The sequence below is a fragment of the Anser cygnoides genome, chromosome 7, assembly GCF_040182565.1.
Source record: "Anser cygnoides isolate HZ-2024a breed goose chromosome 7, Taihu_goose_T2T_genome, whole genome shotgun sequence".
NCBI classification, from domain to species: Eukaryota; Metazoa; Chordata; class Aves; order Anseriformes; family Anatidae; genus Anser; species Anser cygnoides.
In genome coordinates this window covers 34277354-34296372 of record NC_089879.1, presented here as the reverse complement: position 1 = coordinate 34296372, position 19019 = coordinate 34277354, and the positions used below count along the sequence as shown (strand labels likewise).

The following is a 19019-nucleotide window of genomic DNA, read 5'->3' as shown; positions in this document are numbered from 1 at the left end:
CTCCCAGCTGCTAATGGATCTTTTCAGTTACCTGTGCCTTAATTTCCTCACTGACTACATAGGAAGAAGGTGCCTTTTTCCCTTTGTTCTTAAACTGTAATCCCATAGGAGACAGTTCTATTCACTAGGTACTACCAAAGTTTGCTTAAGCCCTCTAAAGATGCCTCAAGGAGTACAAGAGGAGCTTGTCTTCAGTTTCCGTGTTCCCGATGACATGGGAGATACCTGCAGGACAGGCTCTTTTCCCTCCCTTTGTTTGGTAGGACCAAGCTCCTTATTCCATTACAGTGCTCCAGGCAGGCATGAGGACCTCACTTTTTGCCAAGCAGTGAAGAAGGGCTGTTTCTCTAAAGAGAGCAAGTCATGTATGACAAAAGATGAGTGGATACCAAGACCTGAAGGTAGCTGAAAGAAGTGGTGGCCAGGCTTCCACAATTCGGCAGCAGTAGTCTCTAAGGCAGCTGTACGAGTGGTACACTCCAGCTTTAATCCACATTGCTGCCCTCAAACAGCTGTGGAAAGATTGTCTGAGGAGGGCTGGTAGCCTGCTCATCCTTCAGTTTATGGACACGGGGCCTTGTGGACCCTGGAGGGCATCTGCTTGTATCCAAGTTGTTAAAGTGATTGCAATGCCTGCCACATCGCAGCCTCACAGACATATGCTAGTGTTTGTGGTACTGTCAAAATATGCTTTAAAGCCCATTTCAGCAGCAAGCTCACTTAGATTCTGTGCCAGGAAATGTTAATTACTGTGGTGCAGTCTTCTGTTTTCTGTGGTGCAATAACAATTAATTTACGCCATTTGGAAAAACACTTACACTTTTTTATTAAAAATCAATCGAAGGAAATCAATACAGTGTAAAGTAGACAATATCAAAATGAAAAGCTCTTGTTTTTATACTTGGGCATCCCTAATAAAATTTCATTGTTGACTCAGGCAGCTTGTCCATTGTAATCTAATGAGAAGCTGCCTAGCTTCTTTTTAGCATTTTGGAAGTTACCATGTAGTGGGGCAGCCATTTTTAGTCAAAGAATTCAATAATTAACCCCCAACTTGTAAGTCAACATGATGATGCAGATGCTGCTGCATTCGTTTCTCTGCATTGCATCACCTATGCACCTGATAATCTGTGGACTCTATTTTGAATCAAGATGAAGGTTAATTTTTATTTATAGTTACAATTGGAAAAACACTAGCTCTAATGGAAAGTGCTCCATTGCTAGAAGATATCACCATAGAGTAAATTCCACAGCAATTTTGGCATTTTAACAGGTCAGAGTAACACAAATGAATTGCTTCTTGCTGGGGAAATCTGTTTATTCTTCAGAATATAATGATTTAATGGGACAATGATCTTGAAGAAAAAAATCCCAGAGTTGTTTTTTCTACCATTGCTCCAACCGCGCGAGGTGCTGCATAGCCTGGGAAGGCAGCTCATGCCAGTAATCTCATGGTTCCCTGGCTCCCTGCAGCAAGGGCCAGGCAAGACCAAGGTTCTTGGGAGACATGCATCCCAGCCCCTCAGCACCCTGCCTCTGAGGGGGTAGGAGCGCTGGGACTTTTCTGGTGGTGATCCAGTGCCACAGCTCTAGCAGGGAAGGGGTCCCTCAGTGCACAGTGGAATGCTCCCAGCTGCTGCAGTGAGGAACGCTTTGCCCTTTAAAGCACAAGCTGCTGTTCTCATCCCCACGATGCACTGCCATGGTTGTGTGTTTCTGAGTGCAGCCACCACAGCTATGACTGGCCTTCTAGGAGTCAGCCAGAGCAAAACGAAATGGGATGGCTTGAACCCTGTGAAAGCATTAATGTAAGCAGCTGGGGACATATCACTGTGGAAGGGCAGAGCACCATTTCCTTTCTGCAGATAAAACTATCATGGGCTTGAGTCTGATGACTTTTGTTAATGGTGAATTGATAGAAGGTGCTTTTCAATGTGTGAAATGATCCAGATATGATGGGAGATTTTTCAAAGCAAATAGACAACTCTGGTGGGTCATGACAGTGGGCTGGGAGAACAAGTGTCACTGAGAAAAATGCATTAACTGGACTAATTTTAAAGGAATGGAGAACTCATACAAAACTGCCAGAAACTCCTTCTGCTTTGCTACAGTGGTGCTGGGAAGCTAGACATGGTAACTGAACAAAAGGAAACACTCTGAAATAAAAAGTTTTGCAAATTGGGATGTTTGTTTTGAATTATCTCTAGAAATTTCAAAAGCTTGGCAATATGTCACTGTGATGCTGGGGAAAAAAAAAAAAAAAAAAGCTGCGATCTGTGTATGTCATTATATGCAAGTGTTCCCCTCTGCAAAGGGAGCTATGATGTAACCAAAGTTTGTTACTGTTACGGCTGAGTCCAATGTTTCCCTTTACCATAAAAAATTACATTAGTCCATCTTGCTCTTTGCATGGGGTGTTGTATTTTTCCTCTTGTATATCCTATCTGCATGGCCTTTATTTCAGTTTAAGTTTTGTTTTCTGTCTGGTAAAACATAATGGCTCCTTACCTTCCAATGCCTGATCCAGCTAAGCTATGACAAGCTGTGCAAAGGTATGATGATTATTAACATTATATAAGCCCTCCAGACTCTTGAAATAAGGGTCCTAAGCATATTATTACCTTCAGACATATTAGTAAGCCCCACTGAGGTAAAAAGGATGTGATTTAGGGCACAGGTGACTACCAGCTAAGAAATATATATATATATTTTTTTTCATTCACGAGGGTAATTGATCACTTGTGGAATAACTTCTCTCAGAAACTATCACTTGATCTGTATTTGAAGTGTATAGGAGTGAGCTGTATGTTAGTAATCTCCTTCTACTGCAGAATTGATGAGTCGCAATAAGACTGTAGGAGTTTCAAATAGAAACAGATGTTCTGTTGGACATCCTGTAGCAGAAAATCAATAGTAGGTGAACCATAAGTAGACCTTCCCTCCTGAGATGGCACTACTGTGATAGCTGTACAGGAACAAACTCACCATTGGACTGGGCTAGTAGAGGTGACATTAAGACAAGAAAGTTTTTGTGGCAGGCTTATCAAATGTCCACTATTTGGCTTACCTCAGGTAAAGTAGGTGCTTTGCATGATGCTCTTTAATTACCCTTCAGAGGTACTGTGTACTGATTTCCATCTGCAGCTGGAGTAGGCTGCTTTTCAGTTATTAGCATAGTCCTAAATTTTTGTACGGATATACCAGGTAGAAATGCAAAGGTTAAAGCTCTGAAAAAACATGGTAACATGTTACCTGTCCCAAGGAACTTAATATTTATCTCATCCTGAAGGATGGCTAGGGAAAGAAGCTGGAATGAAGCAATGTTTCTGCTTTTATTCAGAAGTCCACATGGAATGAGGAGCAGGAATTGAGTTTTCCAAATGGTACAACAAACATATTTAAGGGTCCTTTGGAATATAAGATGCTTTACAGACTTTAAATATTTCACTGGTTCTCACATTCAGGCAACGTAGTGTGGCACTCTATGAATGTGCAAGAGGGATTTTCAGATGATACTCCTTTTTTTCTTTTAATGGATGTCACAATACAGAGAGAAATATTAAATGCAAGCAAGCCCTATGGTTTTGATTGTGGTTAGTCTGACGGTTCTGGTTTGCTTTAAGTGGAAGCTGATGAACAATGGTTTAAAAGGAGAAAAGGAAAACGGCCCCAGCACTGAGGTCAGTCAGCCACTTCCTACAACCAGCTGTTTCAGTTTATTTTTTTAATTAAGTTTGGCTTAAATTAATGATGACAGTTTAAAGAGAACTCTTTCACCTATTTAGCTGACTTTACATCTGAAACCAAGTCCCTTCTGTCCAACTGCATTTTGTTACAAGACTTGCAGTTAAGTTCCTAAAAGTTCCTGGTTTCTCCCCACTTTATTTTGTCATCTTTCTGCTCTGTTATTGCCCTCTGCCCTTTCGTGTCCTTTCAAGGGAGGGCTAAAGCTATTGCTGCTGCGGTATGGAAACAAAGTGCCTCCTAATTGATCGTTAATACTGCCAGAGAGTGAGGATGTTTGGAACTGCCATATCAAGCCCATTTACACCAGCTTCTGGGTCAGCTCTTCAGCTGGTATAAATCAGCCATCCTTCCTGGCTTCTTAACAGTTCAGTGTAGGCTGCCCCACTGAGGAGTTGGTTCTGGCTCTGTAGCTTGGTGCTCTCTACAAGCACCAGATCCTACAGGGCTCTTGTCTAACAATGAAGGAATACTCCCTGCTCCAGAATAGTGGTAATTTATATCCAGAAGCCTTAGAATTAATAGCTCTAGAAGTATCTGTCAGCTCCCCAATTTAGGTGATGGGGAAAGAGAAACAGCAGTCTTAATTTATCAGAAAGAATGCAGCTGGAACAAGAGCTTCTCTGATCCTATGAGATACCACAGAGATGCACTCATGTGCATGGTTCTGATTCTCTTCCTAAGCCTGTGGAGTGCCTGCTTTTTTCAACAAACTTCATACTTGCTATAGAGAAGGAAAGAGTTACCTGCTCTGGGGGTTTTGGCTTCATTATCATAGAGATAGCTTTGAGGAATTTAAGTAATCAATTTAAGCATTTTCTGTAGGCCTGACTGACTGCTTCTCTTTTCAGACTAAAGTAATTTTTTCGTAGATGGGGAGACTTTGCTGTAGTGCTTAAGGTAAGAGCTGATGACTCATCACCAAAATAATGAATGAAGTGCTACTCCTTGTACCTTTCCGTAGTTTGCTAGGAAAGCAATAAGAATTGCATCATCACTCATTGCAGATATAAACATGATCATTATGTGTGCAGTCCTCTGTAAACACTAAAATCTTAAATGTTCCTTAAATTGAAACAAATCCCATGGCCTGAGCAGTCCTAAGTCTTGTCAGGCGTACAAGATTTTCTAGGGAACGGTCTTTAACTTGATTCTTAAGAAGATTGTCAAAAGCAAGCAGACTTGTGGTGTTTTGGTCATTAACGAGTTAGAATTACATTGCCTCTACAGTAGAAGTCAGCAGAGGTAGGGCTGCACTTAGTAAGATGATAAAAAGAAATCAGTTCTATAGCTGATCTGAATCCATGACGGAAACAGGCATGAGCTAGGAAGGACAACAGAGGATGTTCTCCTGGGTAAGTCTGTGCACTTTTGCCTTTTTTTTTCTTTTGCATTTTCTTGGAACATACCTTCTAAGTTATATCTTGGTAATCATTATAAATGTTTTGTGATGCCTGATTATAAAGACTTTGTAACCTTCCTTCCTTCCTTCCTTCCCCATTGCATGTTGTTATTGAAATGACTATGTTGCCGATGTAAGATCAAATGTAGTCTGCAGATATCAGGTGAAATCTCCTGTATAGATTTCTGGGCCCAATTCAGTTGAGATGACAAATAGCTGTGTAGGTATCATTATATAAAGCTGTCATAAATTGGGATTAATAGCAAACTGCCATGACTTGCAGTAATTTTCTACTTTTTGTGTACAGATCAGGCAAAAGTAGTTGAAAAAAGGTCCCTGTCTCTGCTCTCCTTCAAAAATACCTAAACTACTTTATTTTGGATGTCTCTTTTCTGCTTTATTATCAAGATATTTAAAATGAATTTCAAACAAAAATAGAAACATTTGAAGAACATAATGACATGCTGCTTTCTTTCAAGCCAATCTGCAGAACCTATTTCAGTGTACTTTGCACAAATTCAGAATTAACTTTGACTGACATTGAACTGTATTTTTTTTATGTTCCTCTGTGATGAAAATCTCTTCTTCACTTGAAAAAAACTTCTTCAGCTGTACTTCTGGTCTTTGTCTAAGGTGTTAACAACCAGACTCTAGCACCTTGTTTTCAATTTTGTCTCTGTTGGAGACACTACTTAAGTTTGGGCTTTTCTTTTATTGGCAGTAGCTACAATGATCTAGGCTTTAATCACCAGCAGCTGTAGAAATGAGAATAGGATTGCAAAAGTCCCCTCGAAGATTCATTGAATTCACATCTGCATGTGCACTGTTTTTCTAGTATTACGCTCCAACTCAGCAAGGTTTTTAATACCTTGGGAACTCATTCTTGGCTCTTTTCCCACCTCTGGGTTAAAATCAAGCGTAAAATACTTATTGTACAGGGAACAGTGATGTGAGCTGAGCAGAGTATCTTTTGCCTGGCTTATTTCAAAGGAACGTTTTACAGAATTTATTCTATGGTTTTGCAGAGCTACAAACCTACACAAAACTCCTCCTGAAATCAACCAGACTCATTGTGTTAGCCAAGCCTAGTGGATGCAGAAATAGAACACAAATGAGTACTTGGTCTGGTATTTAATATCCAGCCTATCACATTGTAGATAGTTGGTAAAACACAAAAGGGAATTTGCAGACTGGGACTCCTGGGCTCTGGACCACTTAAAAAACTACTGTTCCGTAATGCCCATCCCACCCCTCAGGTAGAAGTTGCTGTAGCAGGGGTGCAGAACACATAGCTTGCTCTTGGGCCATTGCAGTTGACAGCATGGTGTATTAACTTCAACAGGCATTGATTTCAATTTATGTTAACATGCTGGGCTGTGAGCTGCAGCAGGAGGGGTCTCTGGTTCGTGACTCCTGTCAGATTCAGAAAAGCTGAGGTTATCACCTCAGCAGTAACCTTTTTAGCCACCAGAGCTGAATCCAATTCAATCATGAATCAGTGTCCTTAATTAATTCTCCTTTATAAAGGCCCAATGCAATCATACTGATGTCAATGGAAAAAAAAAAAAAAAAACAAAAAAAAACAAAAAAAAACAGATGAGTTTGATTGTTCCTTCAATAATAAATACTAAAAAAAATTTAAAGGAGATAAAAAGCTAAAACCAAATGTGTCACTGGGGAAAGGAATGGGCCATAAATATATATCATATTTATTTTTCAAAAAACTTGTGTGTTAACAATTTAACCCTCACAGTTTCTCAGGAGGAAAATAATTACTGCTCTGAAAGACTGACTTACCTTCACTGTATTCCTTTAAAGCAAATGACTCTATTTGAAAGGTAGGAATACATTTTTAGTGAGAAAAAATATGCTTAAGAAGTAAACTGTCTTAATATCTGGATAGACCTTTCCAGTCTTGACATAGATGTATGCTTAATATTGCATATGCACGAACTGTGAAGAGAGATCCAATCTACAAAGGAAGGTGTAAAGTTTTGGTAAAGACTAAATTCTGAAGATTATCATGGATAAGTTTTCATCTCAGAAAGGTCAGCATTGTTGTACTCTTCAATACAGACATATCAAAAGAGGTTGGAAAGGAGAAGTGCTGCTCCAGAAAATGTCTTTCATTTTGGTCCTTGGGTGTCCTTACATTCTCCTGGCCTCATTAGGAAGCAAATCACAGTTAAGCAAGTTAACTGATGCTTGAAATCTCTGATTTGTGTCTTGTCTGTCTGTCCATCTTGAGTTTCACCACTGCACATGGGAATACTTGTCCAGTAATGATTAGGGAATAAAACCTGCGGCACCAGGATCCTGAGGGAGGGTGATAGGAGCAACCCAGTTTTCATGCAACAAATTCACAAGCCTGGGTTTTATATAGTGTATCTGGATGTTGCAGTGAAAGCAAAATAATTCTTCAAGTTCAAATTAGGACATATTTAATCTTCTTTGGAAGTAATAGCAAAAAATAAGCTGTTGTACTTTTGAAGAGAAATCCGTCAGAAGTAGATCAGCACACAGGCCCAGAGTGAACTTCCTCCATGGCTGTGCCCTGAGTGTGCGCACCTTGTGCTGGGCGGGCTGGCCAGGAACAGAAATACGCAGAGTCCACGCTGGGCCATGAGTGATAGGCTGTGACAAAGTAAGCTAAGATGAAAGAGACTTAACAGTAGTTAAATTAGGACAGAGAAAACCTTGTGTAAAACAGCATCAGTCTGGTCCATCTCTAGTATGACTCCAAGTTCATCAGCAGGCCTATATGGCTCTGAGAGAGTTGGAGACAACCGGAATGATTTTGCCAGCCTTAAATTCCTCAAAGTCAGAAGTAGCAGCAAAATCAGGCCTGGGTTAAGCAGCACATGCCAGAAGGCCTTGGTGCATTTATTAAAAGAGGCTGCCTAAACCCCTCCACAAGACCACTGCAGGGTCCCCATCTGTGGTGGCACAGGGCCAAGGAACAGCCACAGTTGTGACACAGCTCAGCCGAGGCTGGAGTCACGGGCCTTGAGGTTTAGGGCACCAGGACTGTAGTGAGGAGAAGTCTGAGGGCACGGATGTCTGCATCCCAGGGCTAGGAGCAGCCAGGTTCCCCCCCCGGCTTTGGAGATGTGAGGGAGCCTGGGCCTGCGCGTTGCGAGTAAGGGAAGAACTTTTCAGGGCCACAGTGGCCCCTGACAGCCTGAAGTGCCTGTGCACAGTGTGGTGGTGGCGGGGACAGCCGGGCCTACGCACTGGTCACAGGAGTGGAGCTCATGCCCTTGTGGCACAGGGAGGTGCAAGTTGTGTAAGGCCTGGGTGAAACATTCCTCAGAGACATCACTGACTGAGGGGGAGAGGAAGGGAAGCCATTTGCAATCTGAGGTCTGCAAGTCGCCAGCTAAGAGACAAGCTGGGCAATAAGACCCAGGCAGAATGCTGATCCTTTTTTTTAATGGGTTGAAACAGAGCGAGCTGCAGCAAACAACACTGTGGATTTATTCAGCTGCAGGAGCGGCACACAGCAGGTGCCTTGGAGGGACAGAGGGAAGGAGCAGAGGAAAAATGAAAGAGGCTGAGGAGAGTGAGCAGCCAGGGAGAAACCTCTGGAAGGTTCGGGCATGCAGTCAGCTGCGTTCATGCTTTATGTCACTGCAGAACATTAAACGAGCACTTGAAAAGGTAATTAGCACCTTTTCATTGGACCAGAAATCAGAGGTGTAATTTACCAGAAGTCAGTGAACAATGTAAGAGATCTAATTTAATCACGTTGTGTAGCTTATCCAGGGTGAAAAATGAGAAGCATAGCTTGGCTGAGTGGTTACGCCTACAGCAAAGCCATTTCTGTCCCCCACACCCCCACCCCGCAGGACAATGCCGCCGGTACATGAACTGTGCTTGGTGCAGGGCTGAGGCAAGACACAGGGTACTTGTACCATTTAAATTCTACGGCATCATTTTCATTGTTTCACAGTAAAAGCGGGAGGTCTATGATACACAGGGGATAAAAAGCTCCTGTCTAGAAGAGGTAAAAATTATAGCCAGAATTCTGCAATGTAGTCCAAATCTTTTCTTCCAGTGCCTCTACACAGGTACTCCCAAATTCAGGTAGAAGGGGGGCAAACAGGCTTTGTTTGAGCCCAGTGTAGATGAAGCCTGCTCTTTCAATATTCAGAGCTCAGTTTAGACTGTCCAGTCCTGCCTTTAGGGTTTGGAATGGGTGATTCAGCTTATTTCTATTCTTTGTACCAAGTGAAGTGTTCCAAAGATTGATAGTTTTTTTCCTCCTTTTATCAAAATTTAAGTGCCGTATAAAGAAACTAAGCTTTAACTCGGTTACTTTTCAAGCTATAGCACAAGGCAAGTTACCTTTATTGGGATTTCTTAAATAAAAACGTGAACTCTGTATGAGCACAGTTGTAAACTCAAGCTGTTAGCTAACTAACAAAGCTGCAGTACAGCAAATCATGTTCAACATTACACCACCTAATGAGGATTAAACTTTGTCCTCTGAACACTACTGCCTTTCCAAGATTTCTGACTTTGTTTTTTCTTCTAAATCTTTGTATGTGTTTCTGTGGCAGTCTGGAAAACCTGGAAGACCTAACCACAGTGGCTAGAATTAAACCTGCTGATCATACTGGCCACCTCTCGATAAGTACAGATGGTTCCTCTGCTATCACTGTTTTAAAGGTCTTCACAGTTGCACTTGAGAAAAGAGGCAGCTGAACCTCAGCAGCAGAGCAGTACTCTCTGTCCTCACGTGCAGCTCCTCTGTTGGCAGCTGTAGTGTGGCCAGCAGAAGATAATGAACTTGGAGGTGATGTGGTCTGTACTAAACATGTCAAGAGAACAATTTCTGCTGACTTTTTCTGGGTGAATAGCCGGGACAAATAGTAATCAGTCCAAACAAATAAGATTGAAAAAGTAGTAATCGAATTTGATGTGGCAATCTCTAAAAGAGATGCAGTTTACTTAACAAAAATTCAACAAGCAATAAGTGTCTCTTTGCTGCAAGACATTCCACTCATCCCATAATATATTACCATGCTCCTAATTATTATATCTAATTATATATAGATTTTCCTAAGCGCATTGGCAAGGGAAATATGTTGTAAAATATAAGTTGAAATATTACTGTGCTATTGTTGAGTCAGCTCCTGGGACATGAGGCGTTAAATATCTGTATCTGTGGCTGATTTCAGTGTTTTTTATGTTGCTTAACCACACTGCTAAGCTGTATTATTGCAAACTTCCCCTTGCTCATTAAATTTAGTTTCTCTGCTCTCCAGGTGTAATCTGATGCCTGCTAAAACTCTTTCCCGTTCTTGCGCTTTTCTTCCACCAGATGTTTACTTCCCCAACTGGCCTTATTTCTTTTATCTTTTTTTTTATTTTTTTTAAACTAGACTATAAACATTGATCATTTCAAGTTTCACGGTAAAACTGTACCATGTGTTGCTTCTTCCTTTGTATTGCAGCCTGGTATCAGTCCCCTGCAAACCCTAATATTCTTGGGTATGATTTTTACTCTTTGGTCAGTGGATGTGGGATGTGATATATTGTTACCTGTACTCTGTTTCATCACATGTCCTACAAACCACTTGAAAGATTTGGACCTTGAGGATGAGTCCACATTAAGTGAATTAGAATATTAAGCCATAAGGAAAAATAGTTGGCAGTAAAGCATGGAAGAGAGAGAGCCCTGGAATGGAAGAATTACTTTTCACTTTCTCTCTCCACAAGTGGGTAACAGGAGAGAGTCTGACACAGGCATATTGTTTCAGCACCCCCATAAAATATGTTATGGCCTTCCTTAAAAAATGAATAGTAGTGATTAACTGTTAAAATGAATTGCTCTTTTTTTGTTGTTTAAAAAAAAAAGGAGAAAAGACCCCTAAATCATCGCATTTATTAATTTCTAACCACTAATCTTTTTAAGTAATCCCCTTAAAACACCTCTGAAATGCTTCAAAAATCTCTAGGAGAGTATCAACCAATTACACAACAAATGGCTTCAAATAACCATTGTGTAGTCATGTGGTGACTTGCAATACAACTCCTGTTTCTTTGTCTCTTAATTACGCAATGATCATGTACTGCACTTGATGACTGTATTGAAATGTACAGCAAGCCATGCTGTCAGATAAGCCTTATACTGTGAGCAGTGGAATGAGGATGAGCTAGGAGGCCGACGTTGTGGCTGACATGACTAGGTATTTGGTAGAAGCCTGTTGTGGTTTAACCCGGCTGGCAGCTAAACACCACACAGCCGTTCGCTCACCCTCCCCCCTCCCTCTCTGGGATGGGGGGAGAGAAACGGGAAAGTGAAGCCTGTGAGTTGAGATAAAGACAGTTTATTAAGACAGGAAAATAATAATAACAATAATAATAATAATAGTGATAATGGTAATAGTATTAACAATAATAATGTGTAAGAAAACAAGTGATGCACAATGCAATTGCTCACCACCCGCTGACCGATGCCCAGCCTATTCCCGAGCAGCCGGCCCCCCCACCCCGGCCAGCCACCCCTATATATTGTTTAGCATGACGTCAGATGGTATGGAATACCCCTTTGGCCAGTTTGGGTCAGCTGTCCTGGGTCTGTCCCCTCCCAGCTCCTGCTGCACCCCCAGCCTGCTCGCTGGCAGGACAGAGCGAGAAGCCGAAAAGTCCTTGGCCTGGTGTAAACACTGCTCTGCAACAATTAAAACATCAGCATGTTATCAGCGCTCTTCTCATCCTAATCCAAAACATAGCACCCTACCAGCTACTATGAGGGAACATTAACTCTGTCCTAACTGGAACCAGGACAAAGCCTTTTTAGGTGATTAACAGGTTGAATTGAACCACGTTACAACTGTGGTTGCATATGGAAAGGCAACATAGATGAGGTGAACAAATGACAGTACTGTTGATGTTCCTTGTCTTAGGACAAATATAGAATAGAGGATGAAACTATTATTAGAAAAGCTAAATTTATTTTTGCTGCTTACACAAACCAACTAGATCTCCCGTGGCATGGCTACTGTTTCTAGCAAAAAAAAAAAAAAAAAAGAATAAAAAGAGAGAGAAAAGTCTGATTAACTTCAGATTGTTTAGTCTGGGGGAGTGCCATTCTGTCCTTGGAAAGGCTGCTTTTATCTCCTTGTAAAAACACTGCATCTTTCAGTCTTAAAGGACTCTGGTGCTTTCTCCTGTCTCAGCTTCATACTAAAATGGCTTGAAGCTCAAATATTCCATGATGGACTCTAATTGATTTCTAGTCAAGACCTCTTATATCATATTTCTGAAAAGCCCACTTCTTATTGGCAGGCTATTTTCCCCATTTTTGATTAGTGTGTACTTCTTCAGTTTTACAGCACAGGAAGCAAAATGTATTTACGTGCAAAAGTTACCTGAAAGGAAATGAGCAGTGGACAAAAGCAGAGCTCGGCACTGGCAGAGCAATGTGCCTGTGTTTGTGAGTGCCACAGCCAAAGAGCACGGCGGCTGCCTCTGAAGATAGGCACAGATATTACAGTGTTGCGAGTTCAACATGCAGAAAGCAAAGTGAGGAAAATTATAAGTTTCAAACATCCCTTTTCTGTTTTTCCATTGCACACACTGCAGTCAGAGCAGCCTGACCACAGGTCTGTTTGATATTTATAGAATACAACTCAGTCACATACCACAGAAATGCAGAAGAGAAAAGACCCACTCACAAAACCTGTTAAAATGGTTTGCTGCGTGGTACCTAAGGCTGATGAGCGTTGCATGCAATGGTGGCTGTGGGGGCTTCTCCCCTGGGCATGGGTCAGACCTCTTCCTGTGTTCAACACAAATGTTTTCACAAAGTCCGTGATCTGTGGATCCGACCCTTAGATGTTATACAGGTAAAACATGGAAACGAAAAGGACTCTGGGGAAAAACATCTTATTAAACCCCTTCAGTTCTTCATTCTGGGGAGGAAAAAAAAAAAGTGCACTTCAATGTAATAAAAAACAGTTCAATCTTTTGGAAAGATTTAACAACGCAATCTCACTTGAAGAGAAATTCAGCATACTCTCTGTAAAAATGGATCCTGGCAGTCCTCAGTACTTTTGTCCAAAACTTCCAAAACTCACCTGCCCAAGTGCGAAGTTAGGACCTGCCCTGAGGAAATGTAAATATGCTGTTATATTTTCCTAAGCTGCTAGCAAAAGTTTGTAAATGCAGTTTCCAGATCACACCCTTGAACAGAGAACACTGTGTCCTGTGCAGAAAAAAAATGAATGCCACATTGCCTTCTCTTTAACAGAGAAAACTTGGAGAGGGGCATGGCTGGACTCACAGAGACTGTCTTAATCTTTTTAACCATAGTTCCTTTAATTTTAATTTCAGAAGTAATTCAGGCTTATAGCATACGTCAGCCACTACCTAGTGGCAATTCCAAGCAGCTACAAAAGTGTTTTAACAGGTCTCTTTGCATCGTTAGAGATGTAGGGCAGAGCAAACCACTGTCCTGCAGTTGCGCAGGCAGTAGGATGGGAACGATAACTGGAAATTATCACAAAGGTGGATGAGAATTAGCGTGTGGAAGTTGTCATAAACCACAGCAACCTCAGCAATGGAGTTGTGTGGGGCAATTCATTTTTGTGGCGCTCTCTTGCAAACAAGTAAAGCTTTACACAGTCAAATATTTCAGATGTGCTCAACATTAGCTTAATTCTAGCGCTGATGTGGGGACTAAATTTGATTTCCAATGATTTACATTAGTTTTTTATCACGACATGTCTAAGCATCACCTTACAACCTCACATGCTCATTGGTCCCCAACGCCATGTGTTTTTGTTTGTTTTGGTTTTTTAACCACAGCTCTGCAAAGCAGAGGCCACCGTTGCTGTCTGCAGAGAGCACATTTCACATAGCACAAGCACTCCAGAAAACACTTCAGTAAAGTTCAGGGAGGCACCAATTCATGATGTAGATATACAGAAAACTTCATGCATGGCTGGATGCGGAAGAATGCATTCCAGAATGCAAACCGTGACACAGTGAAGTGGGATTTCTCCTGCTGTAGTGTCTTAAAGGGCACCACAAGGTCATATTACACTCATCTTTCTTAGATGAAAACTTTTGATCGTGGGATACACGTGGATAAACCAGAGGGGTGATAGCTGCATGTCTTTGTGATTGTAACACACAATGTGAGCCTCAGAAGTGCTGGTCAAAAATAAAGAGGAGGAAAATAAATACAATGTGAAAAGGACCGTCTCTGATAGAGAGATGGTAAAACCTTCTGACCAGAAAATGATGTCCTTATATGAGCGCTGGCCAGAATGAAACTAGAGAATGAAAGTCTTGTTTGGTGGATTTTCCTTTTTTCTGTACTGTCCCAAGGACACCAGATATCCACAAAGGCAGCCTAAAATTTTCAAGGCATTCTTCCTCACTACCATTTCTCAGCACAAAAGTAAGTAGTGCTTCTGTGAAAGCTGTATCACAACTTTTTGATGAAATATTTTTCAGTGAAATAAAGTAAAATGTGATAGACATGCAGTAGTAAAAAGTACATCTTTGGAAATTAAGTTGTTTGTTTGAAAACCCTAATTTCATTTTTAAAAATGCAACAGTATTAGTTTTAGTAGATGAAAAAGATCGAGTCAGCTGTTTTCCAAACTATATTTGTTTCCTAAAAATGCTGTAGAAGAATTTGTAGGAGCTTCTTAACAGTGATGTGAAAGCTGTCAGTGGAGGGGGGAAAAAAAAAAAAAAAAAAAAACACTATCTTGAAATCACAAAATAACTTATCAGACACCACCACACAGAGCCTGCTCAGAGTTTATACTGCTGTAACACTGTGGTGAACAAAGCTGACAGTTTCCACAACTGGAGGTATTGTGAGTAACAAGTGAGGAGTTAGGCCAAAATTACAAAGGCAGCTGGATATGAACCTTGATGCCTGGCAGCATTTAAAGAAACAAATGGTTCTGGTGACTACCTCCCAGCGATTTGGTTAGCTATTAAAACACCCAGCACCTCCTGAGAAAGGAATATGCTACTCAGAAGTCAGTGATCTGCTAATGCTTCTGTAGTTACCTTCCTGAGTTTTAAATACTGAAAATGAAGTATTCTGATGTTAAATATTTTCAGAAAACTTAAATAACGCTGTAACTGTGAAGAAAACTGAGAGGAACAAATCATTCTGAACGTTACCAGCAATGTAATTCGCTCATCAGCTGGGAGACAAAGGAATGTCAATGTAAGCATCTAGGACTGTAACTAGAAAGAGCAGAAGGTTATCTGGAAGACCAAGATGATGCAGTTTATTTTTGGTGTGCTGTTCCTCTTGTCCATTTGGTTGAGATTGGAGCAAAGCTGGATAATGAATGTAATATAGTACCTGGGGACAGACAGTATATATCAGGATGGTTTAGCATGTAGCATAATATGTGAAAGACTAACCAGAAAGGCTTTTGTTTGGGGGGTTTGGTTTTGTTTTGTTTGCTTGTTGATTATGAAAGAGGCTGCAGTACCAGCTGGGCAACTGCAAATGGTTAATCTTCCAGAAATTCAGAAGAGCCCTATCAGACTAAAGCTTTAAAAAGAAACGTAGAAAATGAACCTATCCATTAATCATTGCAGAGTCCATGACCTTGCAGGTAAAATAGCATGCTAAATGATTATTTGCCTGCCTGCAAGTGCAATCACCATAATTTTAACCCTGTTAAGATGTTTGAAGAGTGCAGCCCTCTTGCTTTCTTCTTGGGAAAGAGCTCTTATAGTTTGTGTTGGTTGCACTTCCCTATTTTGTAACGAAGGTTCTTGAAATGTATTCAGAGAAAAGACAGAGTGCAAGCAAGCAGGACTAGAGAGGACCCAGGAGCCCCATGGGACACTCTCAGATGGTCGCCATGCATGAGAAAGGGCAGCTCGAGAAAGGTAAAATAAATCGCTGTGGCACTGCAGGAGCTGGGAAGGCCTGGCTCTGCCTAGCTCTGCCTCCCGTCCCCTCCGTCACTAAGCCAGTGGGAGCTTTTCTCTGCATTGCCATTTCTCCATCCCTAGAGGTGGGAGGCTGATCCTTATCCTCACAGACCACAGTCACTGACACAGAGCTGGCTGTTACTGCTGCCAGACAGGCTCGTGGTTAATACAATGGAAGGGAAAAAAAAATCTCCCAGCTATTTGATGCTATTGTTCTGTTTATGTGTATTCTTAATGGCTTAGAAAGGGAAAGTAGAACATGCTGATTTTTATCCCGATGTCTGTTGTGAGAGGCAGACGCAGTCATAAGAGCTGATAGGAACTGTGATACTATGGATGAAAGGGTATATCAGAAACTGAGACTTGAAAGCTTTGTTTTTCGTAAGTGAGATATATAGCTTTCCAAGTAAAGGCGTTGCTTGGGGTGTGGGAGGACTGGTGAGCAAGACTGAGAACTGATACCTTCCTCAAAGTACTCAACAGAATTCATTTTTTTTTGCCTCCAGCTTTTGAACAGCTTTAGAACTGATTAGAAAAGGATAATTTTGAATATATGCATGTATAGATAGATTAATTTTCTATGGTCTTCTTATCCTTCTGCTCCTAAAATTGTCAAGAGTTTCAAAGGGTATTGAAATGCATCCATATTTCCAACAACCATATTCGAAATACCAAATCAAAATATTATAAATTAACATTTTAAGGTAAAAAGAAGATAGACAGGGTCAGCTGAAAATCGCCTCAGGTTGATTGTCATCCTCCATCCCTCCCCGCGGCTGTTCATATCTGTGCTACGTCCTCCTTGGCTGAAGGGCTGTTCTCGTCCTCCTTGCAGTCTGCCTGGGACACGGCAAACACCACTTCACCATTTCCACCAGGAACAAAGAACCATGCACAGCGCTGGCTGCTGCTGACGCACGGGGCAAGTTTGATACAAAAACATTTTTGTTACAGTGCAAGATTTGTCATGCTAGCATAAACCTTTGTGTGGAGAACTTTATCTATGCTTAGCATGATAATGGTAAAGCAGACATAAGTAAATTAACCGGCACAAGACAAATGTCAGTGAAGTTAGTTTAAGAAATTTAAGCCGATACAAAATGAAATGTGTTCCCTTTGGAATTGCCTGCTGTAGGGTATTTGTGTAGCAGATTTGCATCTTAATTTTAAAACCAAACTTAAATGTTACCTCCTATTTGATTTTCCTTTTGTTTTGCCACCAGCTTCAGCAGGCAGCAGAGAAGTCCCACGGGGCCACAACCCAGGGCAGCCTGCAGCTCTTGATCTTGCTCCCACTTGTGAGCAACACCATGAGAAGATCCCAGCAGCAGCTGTGGGGTGGCCCAGCAGACAGGCAGCACCAGTGCACATTGCACCTTGTAGGGAACAGCACTGGGCAGAGTATGATGCTGCATTAATGCCAACACTAGCATGGGGGAGCAGGCACTATCCCTACAGAGACCACGCTTTGGGGCAGCCAAAGAGTTTGCCAGTGCCAGGAGAGTTTTGGACAGTGCACCATTGCTTCTGCTGAATTGCCTCTTGGTATCTTCTACACACATGTTGATTTATTTGTCAGGAAACAGAGGAACCTGGTAACTCTGTGTGATCCATAATGATAATAACAAAAGATATAAATCAGATGAATTTCATTTGACTTGCACAGAAAGGGTTATAGTTTTGCCATAAAAGTTTATTCAAGCTAAGGTATTCTTGAAGATTACTATGCCATCCAAGGGTTTACTTTATGGATCTATACTATGAGGCTAGAAATAAAGGCTAGGCTGTGGCTTCGTTCCAAGTCCTTAGTATGAGTACTCAGCTGTTACAGAGTGGAAGTAAACCAGAGCACCTTTGGAAGCTCAAAGGAGATGGAGCAAGCCTTCGATAAGCTCCTAGAAGGATATCGAAAGAGCAACTTTCAATAAGCTCACACCTATAAACAAAGTCAGATGCTTCCTTCTTTCCTCTTAATCCTCCCAGGTGCTCTGACCAGGAAATTTGGGAACTGCAATGACATTTAAAATTCTTCTAGCCATCCCACCTGCTCCATGTCTTGCTTCACCTTCTTCTTGTAAACTCATATCCTGACACCGTGTCCTCAGCCCCCTCGAGCTGTTGCTCCCTGTCATCCTGTCTGATCCCCAGCCACTAGGGGCAAGAGCTCTTCCCAGCGCAGCCTCAGGAGCCACAATCTCAGCCTGGACCAAGTGTCTGCATGTCAGCTGCCTGTGCCCAGTGTCCTACACCACAAAACATCAGAGTGATCCATGGAGCAGCTACCTTAGAGCAGTATTTTTTTTTCCTGTAGAAAGCAGCATGTTCCAGCTACCATGTTTGCTCTCTACATCCTGTATGTTTCTGCTAGAATAAAGTTCCTCTTCATTCCAGGCGGCGGTGTGAAATACCTAGTGGTCAATAAAATCCCTCACAAGCTGTGGGATGACCACCACTGTTACAAGGCGCCCGAGGAACTGACCTGTGACAGTTTCAGTTAAAAAGGAAAAAAATGTACCCTCCATGTAATGATGCCACAAAGGATTCCCCTTTGATGCACATAGTTGGATGAGTTAAGAGATCTCTCCTCAGAGTTACGTTGTTTAACGAATGTTTTCCCGTTTATCAATAGCAGCAGTGTTAGGCCAGGTAAAGTACTGTTAGCTGCCTTTACACGCCCAGAAGTAAGAGAATGACACAAAACTTGATGCACTGCCCCACAGACTTCACTTTTCCAACCATGCAAAGGTTTTGAACTATTAAAGACATAGACACGATGGGACTTATTGCTCCTCTTCCTTTATTAAGCATGATGTGCTGAAATAGGGCTGACCTTACAGTCTTTTTGTCAGTTCCAGTTCTTGTTTCTTTTGGTTGCCTTCTGCCAGATAGATCCTTAAAGTTGGCAATGCTGCCTTGGAAGGCAGATCCCGTCCTTTCCTTCGGA

The 19019-nt window shown here is 41.6% G+C and overlaps 1 long non-coding RNA gene across 1 annotated transcript; it reads left to right on the top strand.

Moving 5' to 3' along the window:
* Positions 1-894: 894 nt before the first annotated feature.
* LOC106032671 (uncharacterized) lies at positions 895-18099 on the top strand. The gene is made up of 3 exons (XR_010832754.1): positions 895-4236; positions 4596-4644; positions 17299-18099. It is a non-coding gene; the product is annotated as an uncharacterized lncRNA (long non-coding RNA).
* The last annotated feature ends 920 nt before the right edge of the window (positions 18100-19019 follow it).